This window comes from Crocuta crocuta, unplaced genomic scaffold, assembly GCF_008692635.1.
Source record: "Crocuta crocuta isolate KB4526 unplaced genomic scaffold, BGI_CrCroc_1.0 scaffold125, whole genome shotgun sequence".
NCBI lineage: Eukaryota > Metazoa > Chordata > Mammalia > Carnivora > Hyaenidae > Crocuta > Crocuta crocuta.
In genome coordinates this window covers 3,246,975-3,267,705 of record NW_027531143.1, presented here as the reverse complement: position 1 = coordinate 3,267,705, position 20,731 = coordinate 3,246,975, and the positions used below count along the sequence as shown (strand labels likewise).

General features: G+C 36.5%; 1 long non-coding RNA gene across 1 annotated transcript in view; it reads left to right on the top strand.

Moving 5' to 3' along the window:
- Nucleotides 1-8,344: 8,344 nt before the first annotated feature.
- The window catches only part of LOC144237449 (uncharacterized), a 27,367-nt gene continuing 14,980 nt past the window's right edge, over nt 8,345-20,731 (top strand). Inside the window, exon 1 of the long non-coding RNA XR_013336858.1 lies at nt 8,345-8,478. This is a non-coding gene — a long non-coding RNA (uncharacterized LOC144237449). The remainder of the gene's footprint in view (nt 8,479-20,731) is intronic.

Below are 20,731 nucleotides of genomic sequence, written 5' to 3'. Positions count from 1 at the left end.
TCTTTGTTTATTTCCTTCTTTATGGTTCGGCCACAAACCTTAACACCGAAAGCAAAATTGATGTCAAACAATGAACTGTTTGCAGAGTATAAACACAGATAAATTTCTATCCACTGGACTAACCATATAAGACTAGGTGAAAAATAAGCACTAGAGACTATGGATTGGATAGAAGGTTTGTATAGATGGACAATAGCTACCTTATGGTTTCACAGTCACTTACTTCATGATGAGAGCTGGCATAGCTACACATCTTAATAAATTCATATCAAAAAAAGGCATATGTTTTCAGAAGTAGGAGGCTATTTCTTGACATACTCTAACCTTCCAGATTACATTTTAGGCATAAAGTATAAAATCTAATAGCTGTGCTTTGTACTTAGTATGTGGTTTGTTGCTACATCTGTTCAAGAGAGAGAAAAACCACATAAGTACGCTAACAATGCCTTATCCAGTTAGGTACTTTCAGAACTACACAAAACAAAAACTTATGTATTATTCATTTTAAATTGTGGTCATTTCAATAGAAGCAGCTTAGTGTCTATCTATAGCACAACCTCAAAAACAGTACCACACACACACACACACGCACACACACAATCATATTTCTCTATGTGAAAAAAGAATGTAGCCTTAACAGAATAAAACCCATCTAAAACTGTATTATTAAACACTGTAAATGTTAACTTTACACTAAACAAAATCATAATTATATTATAACGATAATACCAGCCAATTCACTTTTCATAAGTCTAGCGAATGTATTACAAAACCAGTCAGAAAAAAATCAGTTTTGTTTCATTTTTATTTTTTATTCTTTTCTTGAAGTATTGAAATAAAAATGTACAAATTTAAAACTACACACTTACCACTTGATTATGCCCATTAGGAGAGATCAAAGCATTGGTATTCAAAAACAAAAGGTAATTCCCCAAACATTTATGAATGGAGTGCAGTCATATATACAATTGTATAAACACTAATGGCTCTGTCCGCTTGACAGTAAATCAAGCGGTTCCCTGGTTAAACAGGGAACAAGTGGCCAATGCTCGTTTTGTTTACATGATGCCAAGTGTTTGATATTTTGTCTGTACATAATATTGATGATTATGCTGTTAATTTATACCGCTAGAGATTTTAGGCAAAGAATATACCAGAACGTTCTAGACAGAGTCGCATTCCTATGAAAATCTCCCCATACAGAGCTCCTCTGTGTCTAGCTTCTGCAGCCAACAGAATCATCCTCATATGAGAGATGTGGCATAATGAAATTTGAGAGCTATGCATGAAACAAATCATCTTTCCTCAGTGAAGCAGATGTGTGGTGTGTATGTGAGTGTGTGTGAGTGTGTGTGTATGTGTGTGTATGGTGTGTACATGCACAAAAATATTCCAAGGAAAAACTTCACCTGATTTCAAACATCGTGGTTGTTGTTGTTATCATTATTATTATTTTGTTTTAATTTGAGAGTGCTGATATTTAATACATATACACATTCACAGGAGGTAGTGGATTATAAGGAGCACAAGGGTTTGGGAATTAGGATAGCTCTGCACTTTAGCTCCATCTGAAGATGGCCTTTTCATGTTATTGGGCAAATCACTTAACCTCTCTAGATCTTGGATTCCTCATCCTTAAAAAGAGTCTTAAATGAGTTTATTATCTCTAAGAAATTGACTCATTCCTGGCAGACAGTGTGTATACTTTCAGATAACGTCAGATCTGTCTGGTTTCTCTGCTATAGCCAGCCTAGACTATGCCACAAATAGCAGCTCCGACCATCTGGGAGCTAGGAAATAAACCTGCTTTTCATACATGACTTTGATCAGAGTTTTTTAAACTTTTATGTACATAAGCATCACCTAGAGGCTTTCTTCTAAAATGTGGGCTTTCTTGTCCCAGCCTCAATGACTTAAATTCAATAGACATGTGGCAAAGCCTAAAAAACCTGCATGTTAATTGTCATCCAAAATGATTCTGACGCAGGTGATCCTCAGACTAGATTTTGCGAAAAACCTGCCCACACTTAACAGAAGCTGTAACTGCATGGTGAGCATCATCTGCCTAGTGAGCACTTAACATTTGTCCTTGGATTATGGCTATAACTCAAATTGAGTCGCTGGTATAGTCCTGATTGTGTAGCAGGTGGTTTAGTCTGGCTTCCCCAGAAGAGAACACTGAGAGCGGAATTTGTGTACAAGTGTTCTCGGGAGAAAACAGAAAAGGAGTCGGGCTAGCAGAATAGCTTAAGGCGAAGAAACAAAGTAAGGTGAAATCGCAGGTGCTGAGATTGCTGGAGTGTAAATTACATTGCATTTTGTCCCATGTCAAGGTAAGGCAGCTGGGCCCTTAACTATGACACCGGTTTTCTCACTGGCTACTGTATGCCCTGTGGGAACTGAAACCCGTAGGCATTTTCCTCTCTGGGATAAGTGGCTCTTGCACCAAAAGGACAGTAATCTGAGGATGACTGTAGATTTCAGCCCTGAGGAGAGAAGCCGATGGAATTTGGGAGTACATTTTCCAAGGATATAGAATCGGGTGGGAATCCACAGCGTCCACTCAGCTGGATGGCTCACATTCTAGTTGATCTTCCCTTGTTAACTCTGTTTAGATATTAAATACTTGCAAGCTAGGCATTTCTAGCAAATGACATTTGGTTGGTCTGAGAACTCTGAAAATGGAAATTGAAATGAGAAGGAGTTCTGAATACGTCACCCCAAAACATGCTGCTTTGGCTTGTTGATTATTTTGAGTTAAAGGCAATTTGTAAGCAGCAGGTGCAAGAAGGACATGTTGATCTTTTTTTCTTCCCGGAAGTAGGACATAAAACTCCATGTGGAGGTGCCCTTCCTGTGCTGAAAGGACGGAAGGCTGCATTTGAGGGAGACAGGGACTGAGGCTGAGAAATCTGCACCAACAAGCCTCATTAAACTAATCCTTGCCTTTCTCCTCTTCCCCCCACTCCCAACCCCCAGAGTGGACTGCCCCAAGGACAAACCCTTTTGTCTTTGTTTACCTAAAAGGATTCAACCCTTTCTGTCTGGTCACCTCTCTGGGTCTTCATTCTCTTGTAAAAGCTCCCTTGTAAAAATTCAACCACATTTGCATGCTTTTCTCCTGTTAATCTATGTTATGTCAGTTGAATTGTTAGGCCCAGCCAGAGAATCCAAGAGAAGAGAGGAGAGTCCTCCCCTAAGATAGCCAATTCGCTTGGACTTGTTCCCGTAAGTGCTTCTGCCGGCTTTGCATTTCCTATTTCTGACCTCAGTGTGACTTCTCAGTACCCCATCATAGTGTCTCATCTACTTGTTGCCACAGAGCGTTCAAGGCTGAGGATATAACATTGCTTCCTGTTTTTAGTGAACTCTCAGGAATTCCCAGCCCCAATCCTGGGGCCACTGCCTGTGAAGCACAAGCTTACTTGCTGGCCTTTCCTCGCAGTCACTCTTTGACTGCCCCGGGACAAACTACCCGTCCATACAAGTCCGGTTTGATTCAATTCAAATAAACCAAAATCAACTGGAATCCTTGGACCAGCTCAGAATCAGGTTTGGCAAAAAGAAGTCTTTGTAATTGCATAATGGTGGAAAAGATATGCTTATGTAACATTATAACACTGAACTTAAAAAGTCTTAAAATTCCTTATTTAGTTAATTTAATCCAATGCACAAAACAGTCTGTTCTGTAAATCCTACATAAATACAAAATGCTAGTCAGAACTATTAATAAAGACAGTAAAAAATGATCATTACATTTTTTAAAATCAAGTTGGAAATTATTTCATATGCCTTTAATGTCTTACTATTGGAGCTTTTGAATAACATAAATCTAGAAGTAGCTGCAAAACTGCTTTTCAGAGAAAACATGTTTTGAGATTGTATTCTGTCTCTTTTGCTCTGTAAAGTAATGAAGGTATTGCAAATCAAAGCTCTAACAACAGTTAGAGCTTGCAGTGGTATTGCACCTCTAGTAAGTAGTAATGAATAGGGCTAACGCTGGATATATTGACCTGAAATGCACAACTGAAGAAAAATTAGAAGTCCAAATACTGAAGTTCTTTTAAACGTTTATTTATTTTTGAGACAGAGAGAGACAGAGCACGAGCTGGGGGAAGGTCAGAGAGAGAGGGAGACACAATCTGAAACAGGCTCCAGGCTCTGAGCCATCAGCACAGAGCCCAACGTGGGGTTCAAACCCACAGACCGTGAGATCATGACCTGAGCCAAAGTCGGACTCTTAACCAACTGAGCCACCCAGGCGCCCCTGAAGTGTTTTTTTCTACACGATGACAATTTCAAGGTACTTGGAGGTAGTCACATAGTTATGTAATATTTACTTTTTTTTTTACAAGAATACGAATCTGCCTATCTGACAAAAAACTAAAACACTGAAAGCTGTACCATGTGTGTGTATGTGTTATTTAAAAAAAATGAACTAAGTAAATTTGAAGATCTAATTAGCTTTATTCAACATTCACGAATGGGACAGTATCCCATCTAGCAAAAAAAAAAAAAAAAAAAAAAGGGAGCTCCAAAAAGCTGTAGAAAAGGAAAGACTTTTAAAGACAGAAAAGGGATGGGAAAAAGAAGTTTATTAGCAAAAAAATGTGTTTCAGGCAAGCTCCCGTTTCCAAGCAGTAAGAGATCTGTTGGGCAGATCTCATCCCTAGTGTTGACCTGGTACTTTCCAAGTTAAAGGTTACATTTTGAGAGACGCAGAAACTGCAGTTAGGTTCAGTATTAAGTCTTGGTTTACTGACTTGGGACCTAGCGTAGGCGACACCACTTTGGTCTGTTGTCTCCTTTTTGACAGCATATAGATGAAAATTTCTTCAATATTGGAGAATACACAGAATCAGCTAATCAGTCTCATCATTCCTAGACACATAATGACTTGGTTAGTCACCACAGTTATGCATTGCAGGGATTTTGATCAGTTCTATTTTAAAAAATCTCTTCCACTGAAATTACTAGTTTGAATATTTTCTTGCCATATACTTGACTGATATTAGGATGAAATTAATTGGTTGCTTTGGTTCATCTAGGAATCTAACACACACTGGAACTTAACAAAATCAGTTTTTGGCATCTCCAAGCATTTTTCAAAGTGGTATGAATTGGCCAACAATTTATTGATGACAAAGAAGTGCTAGATTCCAAAACAATGGAGGTTGAAAAAATCAGTTTTTGTGAATGGAAAACAAAACAATGTAGGTACAGAAACTTTTCGTGAAGGCAAAAAATGGTGAAGTGGAAATTGCAGGAATTCGGTTTAGTTTAGAATAGCAGACCATATGGCAAGCAGAATCCTATTTGAAGAGAAAAGCGTGGTCTTAGTTATACACGTTAAAGGATTTTAGCTTTCATTTGAGTGCATTTTTATGCTAGAATTTTAGGTGTATCTACTAGATCACTGTGAATAGGGCACAGAATGCTTTCATAGACTGTTTTGTGGCATGTCTGTATCTGCCAAATTCAACTTAATTGCCTAAGATGTTTTGCCATATAGATAGGCCAAAGTAAACCATAGGGATTGTACTTCTTGTAATACTAATTACATTTATTTTTTCACTGCTTAAAGCTGGTCATAATAGTCATAAAATCTAACTTTTCCCTATTTTGGATAATGCCAAACTTTTGTGCCAAATAGCTTTGTTAGTTTAACACCAGAGATTCCACAGGAATGATTTACATTAGCTCGTATAGACTGAAGTGCTTTTAAATGTTAAGCTAAGTTACGAAGACAATTGAGAAGTCAAACAGAAGACAACCTAAAGGGGAAGTTTATCTATCTGTCTGTCTGTCTGTCTGTCTATCTGTCTACCTAGTAATCCTTATAGTTATCAACACAAATGCACACACATACACCCACGCACATATACACACATATACAAAGGAAAGTGAATTGAGTTTTTTAAATCACAAAGACATATAAGGGCATAGTATATTTTGGGGCTGTCATTGTCTCTAGTCACTCAATTGGCTTTAAATAAAGAAATACTCCAAAACTGCAATAGATTCTACATTACATTATAAGGTGTTTTCATTCGCTTGAATTTACTAAGGTTATATTTTCACCTAAGAATTAATGTGGATGGGCTAAAATTCTCCAAGAGAATTTTCTTCAAAACCCAAATTTTATTTCATCTATCTCGGAAAATCAGCCTCTATTATGAGTTAACATGCTCTATTACATTAACAATGATGTGTAAATCCAAAATAGCATTAAAGAATTTGAGCCACTTAAAAATCGACAATTCTCCCAGTTGAATAACCAACAGTATTGCAAGAATTAGTAGAGCTCTAATGCTCATTTAAATCTAAAATTTCAAGAACCACTCAGGGACAGCTTGTGATGAAAGCATATGGAAAGGAATAGGGAGAAAGTTGCTTCTTTTTGTCAGCTGACTCCACGGAAGATAAGTTTCATTAGACCTATGCTGCAGGGAAATAAACAAGTCTTTTCACAGCTTGGCAGCTGTCCTTAAGATTTTAGTTTCCTCGTTAACTCAGGATTCAGAAATGAGAAATAGAATTTAAATCAAAATCAAAATTTGTAAGGAAAAACCAAAACGTGTTCTTGAGAAGAATTTCATATGGCGAAATATTGGGCGGAAATGTGAAGCTCTTCATTCTCTTTTAAGGATTTTTTTTTTTTTACTTTCCATATTTTGCAATTGATTTCAAATTGGTATATCCTTTAACCTCTAAAAGTTATTTAAACATATCATTAGTTTAGACACGAGAATTAAAAAAGCAATAATAAGATGATAACAAATGATGGTGTAAGCTAGAAAGTTAAAACTGTAAATTTCACTTCTCTTTTGCATTATCTACTTAGGTATCTTTGACAAACATATCTCAATGGTCTGAGATTTATAGCTTTTAAAAAAGAAAGTGCAGGGGCGCCTGGGTGGCTCAATCGGTTAAGCGTCCAACTTCGGCTCAGGTCATAATCTCATGGTTTGTGGGTTCAAGCCCTGCCTCGCGCTCTGTGCTGACCACTAGTTCAGAGCCTGGAACTTGCTTCAGATCCTGTCTCCCTCTCTCTCTGGCCCTCCCCTTCTCTCTCTCTCTCTCTCTCAGAAATAAATAAAACATTAAAAAATTTAAAAAAGAAAGTGCATTCTACAGTTATAGCTAATAAATTTGGTGTATATTAAATATTATAGGTAGTGAGCATATATGCATATCTCTTACTAGATCTCAAACTCAGTGACAATCAGTTTACTAGAAAGTCATATCAAATGATTTTTAGAAAGAAGCACAAGTTATTGATTCAACATACATTCCAAAATAAAAATAAGTATAGTGTGCTTATGACAACAGATGTATATATAAAAAAAAAAACAAGATGATTTTAGTTGACAATCTGTTCAATGATTCAGCAGTATCATGTCGTTCCCCCCAAAATGTTTATATTATATAATTTTGGCCTGCACTGAAAATATGAGTCTATAATGTTTAGCTAGTAATCCCAAACCTTCTTTTTGTTTTGTTTTGTTTTGCTTTTACTGTTTTTTGGCAAATTGTACCTACAATATAGAGTTCTCTGCTATGTGAGAGTGGTGGATTCAGGATAGCTGTAAAATTTTTGTCATTTCTTCCATTAAGAGGTAAAGTCTATCCCCCTTCCCTCTGAACCTGGACTCACCCTTTAACATGTTTTGATCAAAAGAATCAAGCAGACATGACATTGTCTATCTTTCAGGCTGAGTCTTAGACCTGCAGATCCTACTTTGGGCACCCATAAAACACTTCATCTTGGAAACCAGAGGCCATGTTGTGAGAAGGCCTTACCCTGTGCAAAGACCATGTGGAAGGGTACTGAGGCACTCTTGCCTATATACCCAACTGAGCTCCAGAGTGTTGGCATTGGCTATCAGTCACAAGATGGAGCCCTGTTGGATACACCAAACCAGTCCACCCCCTGATAACTGGAGACCCAGCTGACTCCACATGAACCAGGATAACCATACAGCTGGTTCATGTCAAACCATAGAATCATGAGGGGTATTTAAAAAAGTTGTTTTGTTTTGTCACCCATTTTTTAGTGATGATTAACTAATTTTCAATTTACCCATTACCAGTTTGTTACATGATGATAGATAACTGAAGTGACCTTTAAGTATTGTAGAACAAATGGAGTATAGACAGGGAAGAGGTCGAAGTCTGTGACACCCACATGACTCATAAGTATCAGCATGGGCTCTGAGGTTACTGTTACTGCTCTCAGATTGGTGTCACAATGGCAGGAATCCTCAGCTTTGTTGCTTCACCAGGTCTTAGTGGCACAGTCTGTGAGTCAGTGTGTGTTCAGCGTTCTAAAGCTCTTTGGAGACTTCAGTTCTTTTCTAAATCCAGGAATGGGGTTGGGACCTGAACAACCTGTCTAATACTTTTCAGGCCCTGCTTCTGTGACCTGACAAGGTTTCATGAACTTGTTCAACTAAATGGTGGTCTAGTCCAAATCGAGTAAGTCAGCAGAATCCACAAACCTTTCATTCAATTGACTTTTGAGTTACATGGTTCTCCATCCCATCAAGAGCTCTTGAAAATGTCACCTCTCTAGAGGCCTCTTGTAAAATAACCAAATGGTTTTTGTTTTGTTTTCAAGGGAGAGAGAGAGAGAAAGAACATGACGTAGGAAAAGGGGCAGAGGAAGAGAGAGAGAGAGAAAGAGAGAGAGAGAGAGAGAGAGAGAGAGAGAGAATCTTAAGCAGGCTCCATGCTTAGCACTGACCCTGATGTGAGGCTCGATCCCATGACCCCGGGATCATGACCTGAGCCAAAATCAAGAGTTGGACACTCAACCAACTGAGTCACTCAAGTGCTTCCCAAATGGTTTTATTATAGTCAGAAAAGGCTAAAGTATTCCAAAGTGTGTTTTATAAATGTCAAGTTCCCATCGGAACTTCCTGATAATGTAATACTGAATAGTATAACGATGTTGTAAAAAAAAGGAATAAGAAGCAAAGAGGGAAAGTATCATTAATTCTAACTTAAGTATTTTATGATTATTGGTTCATGTATTCATCAACTAGATTTTGTGAAGTTTACACATGAATAGTGTTAATATCTAGTTGTGGTGACAGACATATAAGCAGTTAACCCTAGTGTAACTCAAGATGAAGTAAATGCTAAACAAAGGGACTTAAGCAACTTCCTTTGTCCATCCAGAGAAAAGAAAAATTAATTTTGACTTCAGAAATTGACTGGAGAAGATATAATAGGGTTTGAGGAAAGCTTCTTGAGAACAGACCCATAGGAGTTTGTTTGAGATATTAGGTAAGAAGTGTTGCTAAGCAATGAAAAAGGTAACTAAATTCCAGATTCAGGAAATGCAATGAAAAGAAGAGAAAATACAGAGAAATTGGGGTACCCCTGGGTGGCTCAGTTAAGTGACCAGTTCTCGGTTTTAGCTCAGGTCATGATCTCACAGTTTCTGAGACTGAGCCCTACATGGGGCTCTGAGCTGACACTGCAAAGCCTGCTTGGAATTCTCACTCTCCTTCTCTCTCTACTCCACCCCTACTCTTGCTTTCTCAAAATAAATAAATAAAGTTAAAAAATATATAAGGTATTTGGGAAGTTTGATATGAATAAAGAAATAGGAAGATAAATATGAAATGAGAAGATTGGAGCCAGGTTTCATCAGCCCTTGTTATGCAGTGTGGATATTTGGGGAGGGGGAGGGGATGGGTGTAAGGCATCAGGGGATATTTTCTGGGGAGCAGTTGGATGATATGACCAAATTGGCATTTTGGAAAGATAGCTGGTGACAGAATGGAGGATACTCTGAGGAGTGAATACCTGTGTAGCCTGTAGAATGTTTAGGAGGCTCCTGCCTCCTATAGTTCAATAGACAAAAGATGAAAATATGTAAGAGTGAGTGGGAATGAAAACGACGATAACCATCAAAGACTACTTGACCAAACTTAAGGTTGATCGTGAAAGTGAGGATAGAAAGAAATAACTTGGAAGCTTCTAACCTGAGTGGCTAGGAAGATAGTTTTGTAATTGTCCTGGTGAAGAAGATAGATTTTTGGTACAAAAAGGGAAGAGAGACATAATGAGAACATGCTGGTTTTACATGGAGATTATAAGCAAGCATTTGCAATTCATTTGTAAAACTCATAAGAAAAAAAATTGAGAAAGTGGCATCAATTGAAGATATGTCTTATTGTTGAAAGAAATTGAAGCTATGAGAAGAGAGGCAGGGTAAAGAAAAGGCTAGAATAAAACCTCTGGGAATCTGGTCAGTAAGGCAGAATGAGAAACTCAGGAAAGAGTAGTGTCATTGATCAAGGGAGAAGTTCATGGACATGGGTGGTGCATAGAGCCAAATATTCTGAAAGGTTGCAGATGATCCAACCACAGAATTGGATCCCAAAATGAGAAGAGATGACTTAGGAAATCTAGGAAGCAAACAGAAATCCATACTTCAAGGTAATTAGACAGGAAGAGAGCATTATAAAAATGGGATCTGAGGTGCACAGATTATCAACACATACAACAGCTTCTTAGAAGAGATCATTATAAATGATCCAAAAATGCATCTGAGTGTAGAATAATGAATTTTAGATTAGTGATTTACAACATGAAGTATTGCATTTAAGGAATATGCTATTATAAATTCCTAAACGACATTGGCACTGCTAGAACAGAGAACACATGGACTATTTAGAAGCCACATCTGGGTAGTTTTCATTTATTTTCATCTAAAGTTATAGCCAAATTTGTCTTAAACATTTTGTTGTATAATTTTATATGATTTGAATATGTATTGGGTACATCCAAGTGAAATGTATAATTAAAACTTGATTATGATTTCATTTAAAACTGTATTTCCTTAAAAAAAAAAACCTGGAAATTAATTCATTATTTACACGTCACACACATTGTTAGTGGTCTTAAAATCCAATGTTCAAGCTCTTCATTCTACCTCTGTAGCATTAGAATGCAGAGTAAATAGAGTATGTTTTTTCATTTTAATGCTTAACATTATTCATTAACCAAGAATTGTTTCTCATCCATGAAAGGATCACAAAGTTTCAAGCTTGTAAACACTAGGGCAATGACACAGCATTTTGATTTTTGATTTTTTTCTTGAAAGAAAGGCCTATAGAATCCCCATGTTTATAAAGAAAACAAAACATGAAACTGAGCAATACAAGCAAGTTACTTTCAGAAAGAGTTTATCAAACTCTCTGTACATGGCTTTCCATGGAGCTCAAAGTGCCTCTTCCACAGAGTCACTTCTGCCCATGGTATTTTAGCTAAATTCAAAGTAAGTAGCAGTTTCATTTTATGCAATAAATGTTTTGAAGGAAAATGCTCTAGTTTTTACAGGTAGGTAGTTGTAGATCAATCATGACCAAATATTCCAGCAAGTATCCCAAGAAGTCAGATCTGTGAAAGTGAGAGAATGCTTCCACAACAGTTTATAGTTCAACTGTTCTATTTAACTATAGTTGAAAAACTTGGGAAAATACCTCAAGGGAATCTGGATATTTTTCACTTGTTTGTGATTAAAAACAAATAAAAAAAAAAGTCTCTTTTAACTGAAGACACTTAATTAAAGCTAAAGGAGAAAGCTAACCACTTAACAGCAGGGGTACTCATGGATATATTTGCTTCATTAATTGAATAAAAGATGAGAAGTTAAACCTTTCCAAAAATATTGCTATGTGTTTCTGAACACATTTCATCAAGTGTATTTTTAAATCAGTTGTCAGCATAGTCTAAAGTGATACCTCCCATAGTCATGACTCCAAAATATTTTGAGATAATGCATCAAAATAAAGGGGTGGGATAGAAGTGAGAATACGACATTTTTTTGTTGTTATAGAGCAGAAGGAGCCACTGTCTGCTCGTGTGTATAGCATATATTTCATTACAAAGCAAAAACATTCATTCATTCACTCATTCATTCACCCAACCATAATGATTTCCTACCTACAATGCTAGGGCACATGCTAGGTGCTAAGTATGCAGTAGTGAACAGCAAGGACACTCAACAACAGGCAGGTTCGATTTCATTTGATAAGTGCCATAAAGGAACTGAAGACAAAGTCCCTGAGAAAACCAAGGTGATGCAATTAATTCAGTCTTGGAAGGAAAAAGAACATTCTTCTGTGGTAGTTATTTTTATGCCTATACCTAAGAATTAAAAGGAATTAACCAGCCAAAGGAAAAGGGGAAAAAATGTCATAGGTAGGCTTAAAAGACTGTTGTGTATTACATTTTTTAAAAAAGGCTTTTAAGTTTATTTATTTATTTTTGAGAGAGACTGTGTGAACAGGAGAGGGGCAGAGAGAGGGGGAGAGAGAGAATCCCAAGCAGGCTCTGTGCTTCCAGCGCAGAGCCGATGCGAGCCTGAACTTACAAACCCAGAGATCATGACCTGAGCTGAAACCAAGAGTTGGACGCTTAACCGGCTGAGCCAGCCAGGTGCCCCACATATTACAATTCTTAAGAGTTTGTTGGAGCAAAAATCGATTTGAATCAGTCAGTACCAGACCCAGAAGTGATTAGCAGAGCTCCACTGACAGGAGCTAGGGGCAAGACTTTGAGAGGGAAGACATGGAAGTCAAGCAAGGAAATTACTTGATTGGCTATAGCTTAGGCAACTTGCCTTATTGGAGCAAGGTTGGTTGGCTGTTTGTGACTGGTTGTCCCTAGCTTTTGGTACCTTAACCTTGAGGCATTTATGGGCTTCCTCATTTAACTACTTTCACAGCAGAAAGAATGATATGTAGAAAAACCAGAAAGCAGTGAGACGTGGGCTTTCTGGAACTGCAAGTGGCTCCACGTGGCTGGACAGCAGCAGAGTAAGGGATGCTGATGAGAGAAGATCAGAGATAATGTACAGGCAGGGGCCGTGCAATGATAGGCCTCATAAACTAAGCTCTTGAGAATGGATTCTACCTGAAAAATAATAATGGGTGTAATCCTTGTGAACAACTGTAAACTTTGAGAAAAACGATTATATTTTCAAATATCATTACATAAACTATATAAGAAACACAACTAAGTGTACAAAATCCATTTTTTACATCTACCCAAAAAAAAAACAATGGACTGGAAATATTACCAATACTATCCCCATGCAAGCTGAGTTCACAACATCACAGATTTCATGCAATGGTTGTTTTCAGGATGATGGTACTCATCACCCAGGGCACAGTCTGGCTATTTAACTCTAATGATACAATTTTTAAAGGCTAAAAATCATTAATAATAAAATCAAATAGTTCAGAACAGAGTATTTCTAAGTGAGACAGAAAGTCAGTTTTGTCTAAAGAATATAATCTTACCATATATGGGAGAGAAATCTTGCAGAACTGAACACAATGGCAGAAACAACATTTTACATNTAGTCCCCCCCCCCCCAAAAAAAAGGGATTTGGTAAAGGTGATAATGGCAGTGTTGGCAACATCATATGCATCATATAATTTATGTGTTATTGGTGAAGCATGGCTTTGCCTACTTAGACAGGGAAATAAACACAAGGTGAACATTCCCCTCCATTTATTTTTAAGAAAAGAATAGTAGGCAAATGAAGAGAAACTTTCTCTTCCACTCACTTACCAAGCTGTTTTAGAAAAAATTCTAATCTAAGCAATAATGGAGGGAAATTTAGCAATAGCAGCTAGTGCATTAACTTGATGAAATGAAAGCAGTCAGTGTACTGATAATACTAAAAGAAAAGAATGATATAATAATAAGCTAATGGTAACAGAATGAATTCTTTAAGGCATAAAAGGTTTAGCTTCTGGTGCACTAATCACTAATGGAAGCAACGATAATTCTCCTCTAACAAGATATGCCATAAATATCACCTGATAAGCCTCAAACTACGTTTTAACTTTAAGAGCTGGATTTTTCCCAGAGATACTCAGCCACATAATACTATGTATCTCTTAAGATCAGTTATTGCACATATGCCGTGGAAGATATTATAAGATTTGTAGCAAAGCAGTTATGCTTTGGAGATAAGAATCCTACTTTCAAAGGGAGCAGACTTGCTTCAGTGTTCTTCAGTTTATTCTTTCTTAAAAGATTGTAAATATTTCTCTCTTGTGGATGAGACTGTTATTGATTCTATATGTTTTGTAACCACGAGTTACTGCATAATCCAAATCCTAGAGATGGATTACAAATGTTTCCACTTTCCATTGCTGCTTATTTTGATTAGCTGGAAATTGAGAGTGATCTTTGAATGGCCCTTCCCTGTGGGTATTTCTATTATTGTGTAAGGCCAGGAGGCATTCCCTTTTGGGTTTTGCCACTTATAGTTCTCTTTTTTTCCTAATCTTTTTCTTCACTGCATCACGATCATGCAAAGACAAGGGAAATAACAGCTTTCTGTTGTGACAACAAGACAAACTATTCTCCGTTTAAATATACTCCTGGCTAGAAAAATGTAATAAACCATGGTACCTATGGAAACACATTAAGCATTTCTTGAAGTTAAATTGAGGAATTTTACATGGACATAAACAGAGAGCATTTGTGTGAGTGATTGGATTTTTTCCTTTGAGAACGATAAGAGCATATCAAAATGTTAGAGCAACTCCCTGAAGTTGGGAAACATACTTAATTTCAGCAAATCTATTAAAGCCTGGAGAAAAAGAGAATCAATAAAAAATGCAAATCAATCCGTATATGAAGCATAACCTGAGAATATATTTTAATAAGCAAGTGCTTTGCTCACAAGCTTTTATTAGAAAGTATCTGAAGGCCAAAATATGATTTAAAGAGAAGCAGTTGATTGTTGGTATTAATTATCTTAGGCATCAAAAAGTATTGGGGCACCTGGGTGGCTCAGTGGGTTAAGCGTCCAACTTCGGCTTAGGTCATGAGCTCACGGTTCATGAGTTCAAGCTCCACGTGGAGCGCTGTGCTGAAAGCTGGGAACCTGGAGCCTGCTTTGAATTCTGTGCCTTCCCCTCTCTCTGCTCCTTACCTGCTTGCACTCTGTTTCTCTCTCAAAAGTAAATAAGCATTAAACAATTTTAAAAACTATTTTCATGTACATAATATCAGAATATTTTTTGTTTCCTATACAAACTACTCAGTGAACCATTTTATCATTATGTCTATTCTTCATTATCATCACTACTTCTCAGGATGTTTAAAGATATAAAAAAGTTAAAAGAGTATTTTGTTTTTTCTTTATAATGATTGTAATGATTGATATGACTCCTTACAGAAGAAATATCAAGAAACATCATTCCTGAACATAGGAAGAAAAGAGGGTTTTAAGAAAGATGGATAACTATATTGATGCTAATAAAAATTATTCCAGATGACAAAAGCAAAGATGCCAGCATCAAGATTTAGAAAAATTTAAAAAAATAGAAAAAAATAAAAAATAATCATTAATTATATTAAGGAAAATGGGGAAAAAAGAGAAAGAAGAAAGAAAGAAAGAAAGAAAGAAAGAAAGAAAGAAAGAAAAAGAAAGAAAGAAAGAAAGAAAGAAAGAAAGAAAGAAAGAAAGAAAGAAAGAAAGAGAAAGGAAGGAAGGAAGGAAGGAAGAAGGAAGGAAGAAAGGAAGGAAGGAAAACTTTTTCTACTGGTTAGTTACATGTATGAACTTGGCTAGGCTATAGTACTCAGTAATTCATAAAACACCAACCTACATTTTGCTGTAAAGGTTTAATGCAGATTCCCTTAGGATATATAGTCAGTTGACTCCAAGTAAAGGAGATTATCCTTGATAATGTGGGTGGGCCTCATTCAATCAGTTGGAGGTCTTAAGAATAAATAAGGAGATTCCCTGGAGGAGAAGAAATTCTGGCTGAAGACAAAGCATTAACTCCTGCTGACCAGCCTGTCGTACCTACAAATTTGGGACTTATCAGTCCCCATAATAACAAGAATTAATTCCTTAAAGTAAATAATAAATCTCTTACTGTCTCTCTGTCTCTTTTCTGCCTCTGTCTCCTCTCTCTGTCTCTCTTTCTCTCTCTTTCTCTCAAATATAATATATGGTATAGAAGGTAGCTCTCTTCCTAAATGTTCTCCTTCTGCTATTGAGGCAACATTTCCCTGGTATCATCTGCGAAAGATAATTCACTCACAAGTATTGCTAAAAAAGAGGAATTTCTGCTATCATGTAATAACCAACAGTTTCCGAATGAAAATGTTCCATTTTTTACAGTTGCGTTCTCAGTAATTTATGTGCTTTTATCATTTGCCAAAAGATCAGAAAAATGCTTCCGTAACTACCTGAGAACATTATTTAACATACATTCACACAAAACATATTGAAGTTCAAAGATAGGCCCCTAGCTTCTCAGTTTTCCAGATCTCAGGAGTGGAGGCTTACATTGTGTATCATTCTGCATTCTTGTGAAAAGTCCCACTCAGGTGTGTGATAAGCATAGAAATAATCATCATTATTTTCCTCTATCTCAATGGACTGACAAAAACATACCTATGTACTGTAACTGTAGACTGGTTTAATAATAATTGGGGTATAAATATACTCATGCTATATAAATATTCTCATTAGTGAAAATATTTCTGTGTTATATATTTTATAAGTAAATATGAAAATGTGAGTGGCTATTAGGTTATCATGTCTTAAATATCAAATGATACATAAGTGCTCTGGCTCCTGTAAAATACTGTGCAGATGTGATAATTCACTGAGCAGTTACAGAAGGTATCATGTAGGTGATAGGACTTGACACAGGTTTTAAGGACAGGGACAACTTAACAACCACAAAGGAGGTATAGGAACACTGTATCTGGGGAGGCTTTTAAGCAGAAGCACAAAATGGCTGAAAGCCATTTCGGCCTTTTCTCATGGAGCTGCTACCATGAGAGTAGTGTAAAAGGAGGCTTCACATTTTACCATCTTAAATGCAAGAAAACAAAACAAAACACAACTTTGTGCTCCCAATTCAGGCTTCCTGTGTGATTACACAGCTGCCAATAAAGAAAGGTTTACTAAAAAAAAGAAGTCGGCATAAATTGCAATAAACAGTAACACTTTAAAATAATTGCCTAATCAATATTAATTCCTCTGGTATCTATTTAACAGCATTAATCACAGTGAACTCATTTAGTATTAATGTGAATGTCACAAGTAATTCAATTGGATTTCCACTGCAATTCAACATTAATTACCTCAACTGGGCCATTCTTTTGAAGGGCTACCTTTAAAATAAACAGTAAACATGAAAATAAAAGCAATGAAATAATCCATTAAAGAATTATAGTGTGGTGCTATACATTTCATTTCTATATAACAAGATACTTGATATGTTTGAGATATTTTCATCAAAAGGTTTCATTTGTTAGTAGAATGTATACAGTCACATGTGCCCACAGAACTATGACATTTCACTTACCATATTTATAAGATAAAAGGCAGTCTTGTAGAAAAATTTATCAAATATTGAGATTTCTCATTTCAATTCCAATGCTTTGGTAACACATGTTATTTTACCTGTTGACTCCCTGTCTGCAAGGGGAGGTAGGTATGCATATTGCCCCAGCAATGATTCATGGCATTTGAGTTTTAGGGTATTTATGCTAGTTTGTCAGGTTTTTTCCCCCCTCAATTATCTTACTATCAGGTGATCAGTTCTCTCATGTCACTTGTATATAAGCACTTAATTTAGCTGCCTGTTTTTCACTTTTTTCTTTCTAATATACTTAAAACTATAAAAATGGAAGGAAGGAAGGAGGGAAGGAAGGAATGAAGGAAGGAATGAAAGAAGGAAGGAAGGAAAGAATGGAGGAAGGCTTGTTTCAAATATGTGCAAAGTATAAGTTAGTAGGCTCTAAGTGGCAGAATTCAGGTCTCCAAATATAAAAGCTGTCATACACTGATTATACATAAGATATTTCAGCTTTGAAAAGCCTCCAAGTTTTCTTTTGACTTTTACATTGTATTCGAGGATGTTAAGATATCCTGATTCGAGTTAAATTGTTCTGAAATGTATCACAAAATGTAAATACTGTATCTAACATTTTATTTTCCATTTGTATTTCATATATAAGCACTCAAGGAAGGGAATGTGTTTTGTTCAACTCTGCATATCTTACAACACTGAGTAGAGAGCTTTGAAAACTGAACATTCACTAAAAAAAAAGAAAGAAAGAAAAGAAAGTGATAAAATGATTAGTTATCTCATCATAAGTTTTTAAATTTTTAAAAATTTATTTGAGAGAGAGAGAGAGGAGAGTGGCAAAAAGAAAAAAATTTAAGCAGGCTTTCCACTCAGCATAAAGCCTGACACTGGAACCCCAGTGTAGGGCTTGATACCACAACCCTGGGATCATGACCTGAGCCAAAATCAAGAGTTGGATGTTCAACTGACTGAGCCACCCAGGCCCCCTATCTCATCATAGGTTTTAAATAGAGACAACTATTGGGTCTCAGAAACATCAGGGTTTAATAAACCAACCTGAAAACAGATGGCAGGGATGTTGGAATCAAATCTGAGTAAAAAATGAGCTCTATAGTATATTAACTATAGATTGTTGGTCATGACACTTAGAATTTTCTGACCCTCAATCTGTCTGCCTATAAAATGAGACTAAATATACCTACCAATAAGTGGTGTTGTGACTAGAATAATAGATATAACGATTGTTATTACTTTGTTTACCATTTATTCATCCAGCCAAAAATTTATATATATATATACATAATATATATATATNACTATTTAAAAAAAAAAAAAAGAAAACAACTTGAAACTTTGTATGGTAACAGATGTTAACTAGATTTATTATATCACAATATGCACAAATATTGAATTATTATGGTGTACACCTGAAACTAATATAGAGTTTTATGTCAATTACATCTCAATTAAAAAAATACTCATTGAATGCCTTCTTTATTCCAAGCATAATAGGTGTTGGGGATAAAAACAGATCAAGGCCTTCCCCGCATAGAGCTTATATTCTAAGTGGTGGTTGATACTAACCAGATACATTATACGTCATTTCAGATCCTTTTTTTTTTTTTTTTTTTAAAAAACTGGGGGCAGGGGGGGGGCGCGNCACCAACATCCCACAAGGCATCTCTTTTTTTTTTTTTTTTTTTTAAATTTTTTTTTTAAAGACAGCATGAGCAGGGGAGGGTCAGAGAGAGAGGGAGACACAGAATCTGAAACAGGCTCCAGGCTGTGAGCTAGTTGTCAGCACAGAGCCTGATGCGGGGCTTGAACCCACGAACTGTGAGATCATGACCTGAGCTAAAGCCAGACGCTTAACTGACTGAGCCACCCAGGCGCCCCGGATCCTTATGGGTAATATAAATACATACATAGTAGGGAAAGAGCAGGAGAGTTGTTTTTGTTTATCTAGTATTTAGGCAGGGTACTCAGGAAAGCATTTGGGACAAAGTGAGGGAGAAACCCAAGTGGATATGCGAAGGGAGAAAATTCTGGGCAGAAAGAACGGTCATTATAAAGGTGCTAAGGCTGAGGATTCTTGCTATATTGGAGCAACAGGGAGGAGGCCAGAGCTAGCGTGGCTGGACAGGAGTGATGACAGCCAGTGACAGGAACTGAGGTCACAACATTATTAGGGACTTTGATCTTATACATCTTTAGACCATGTGAAGAACTTTGGATTTGATTCTGAGATAAGAACACATCTGATGATTTGAACAGAGATGCGATTTGACTCACAAGATGAAGGAATGACTGCTTTATGGGAGACACTGAGAGCAGAGGCAGCATGAGTAAAGGAAAGGGCTCTCTGTCTCTGTCTCTGTCTCTCTGTCTCTATCTCTCTGTCTCTCTCTCCATATATATATATATATACACATATGTATATACACATATACATATATATACACATATGTATATACACATATACATATATATACACATATGTATATACACATATACATATATATATATAGTTTGTTCTTTTATTGCATAATGGATTATATATCATGATATAGGAAACACACACACACACACACACACACACACTTTGGACTAAAGATTCTATGTATATTTCTATTTGTTTTGGTGAAGAATTTAAGCTGCAGGAACATGCTTCATCTTTCCATTTCCCTCCTATGACTTTGTATTCCCACTGGAATCCTTCCGCATACATGTGTGCTCCTACTTCAGCATCAGAAGCATAATTTAACCTATTGAAGCTTTCCTTTCTTTGTTTGTAAAATGCTCAGCTCTGCTCTCTAGGTTGAGAGGAAATTGAATAAGAGAAGTGGGAATACATTGAAAACTGTTAAAGTGGCCACAGTTGTCAGATGTAATCAATATATTATAATCGATTACATATTGTTTTTTATGGTTATGTAAAAATACCTCGTGATTCTTGTGGCCCTTTATTCTATGAACATCTCCTTAGAAACGAGAATTTTCAATGTGTTATTTCTTTTTCAATATATAGCTTTATATGAAAGAGAATGTTGTGTTCTCTTGCACTTCTTCTACCTCAGGAGAATGTGTTGGGGGGCAGGTTGCAGATGCATCTGCTGAGGGAGCAAGCCCTCTCCAAATCCAGAATAACTAGACATTGCAATATGACATAGCATACTGCAGATGGGTTAGTGTTATTGTCTTGCGTGCAGATAAGTGTGGTGGAAAATGTTTCTTCATTGTGTTTTATAGCTTGCCAGTAGCAGCTAGACTCTTTTATTTATTTATTTATTTAATTAATTAATTAATTTATTTATTTATTTATTATTTATATTTTTGGCTGGGGGTGGTACTA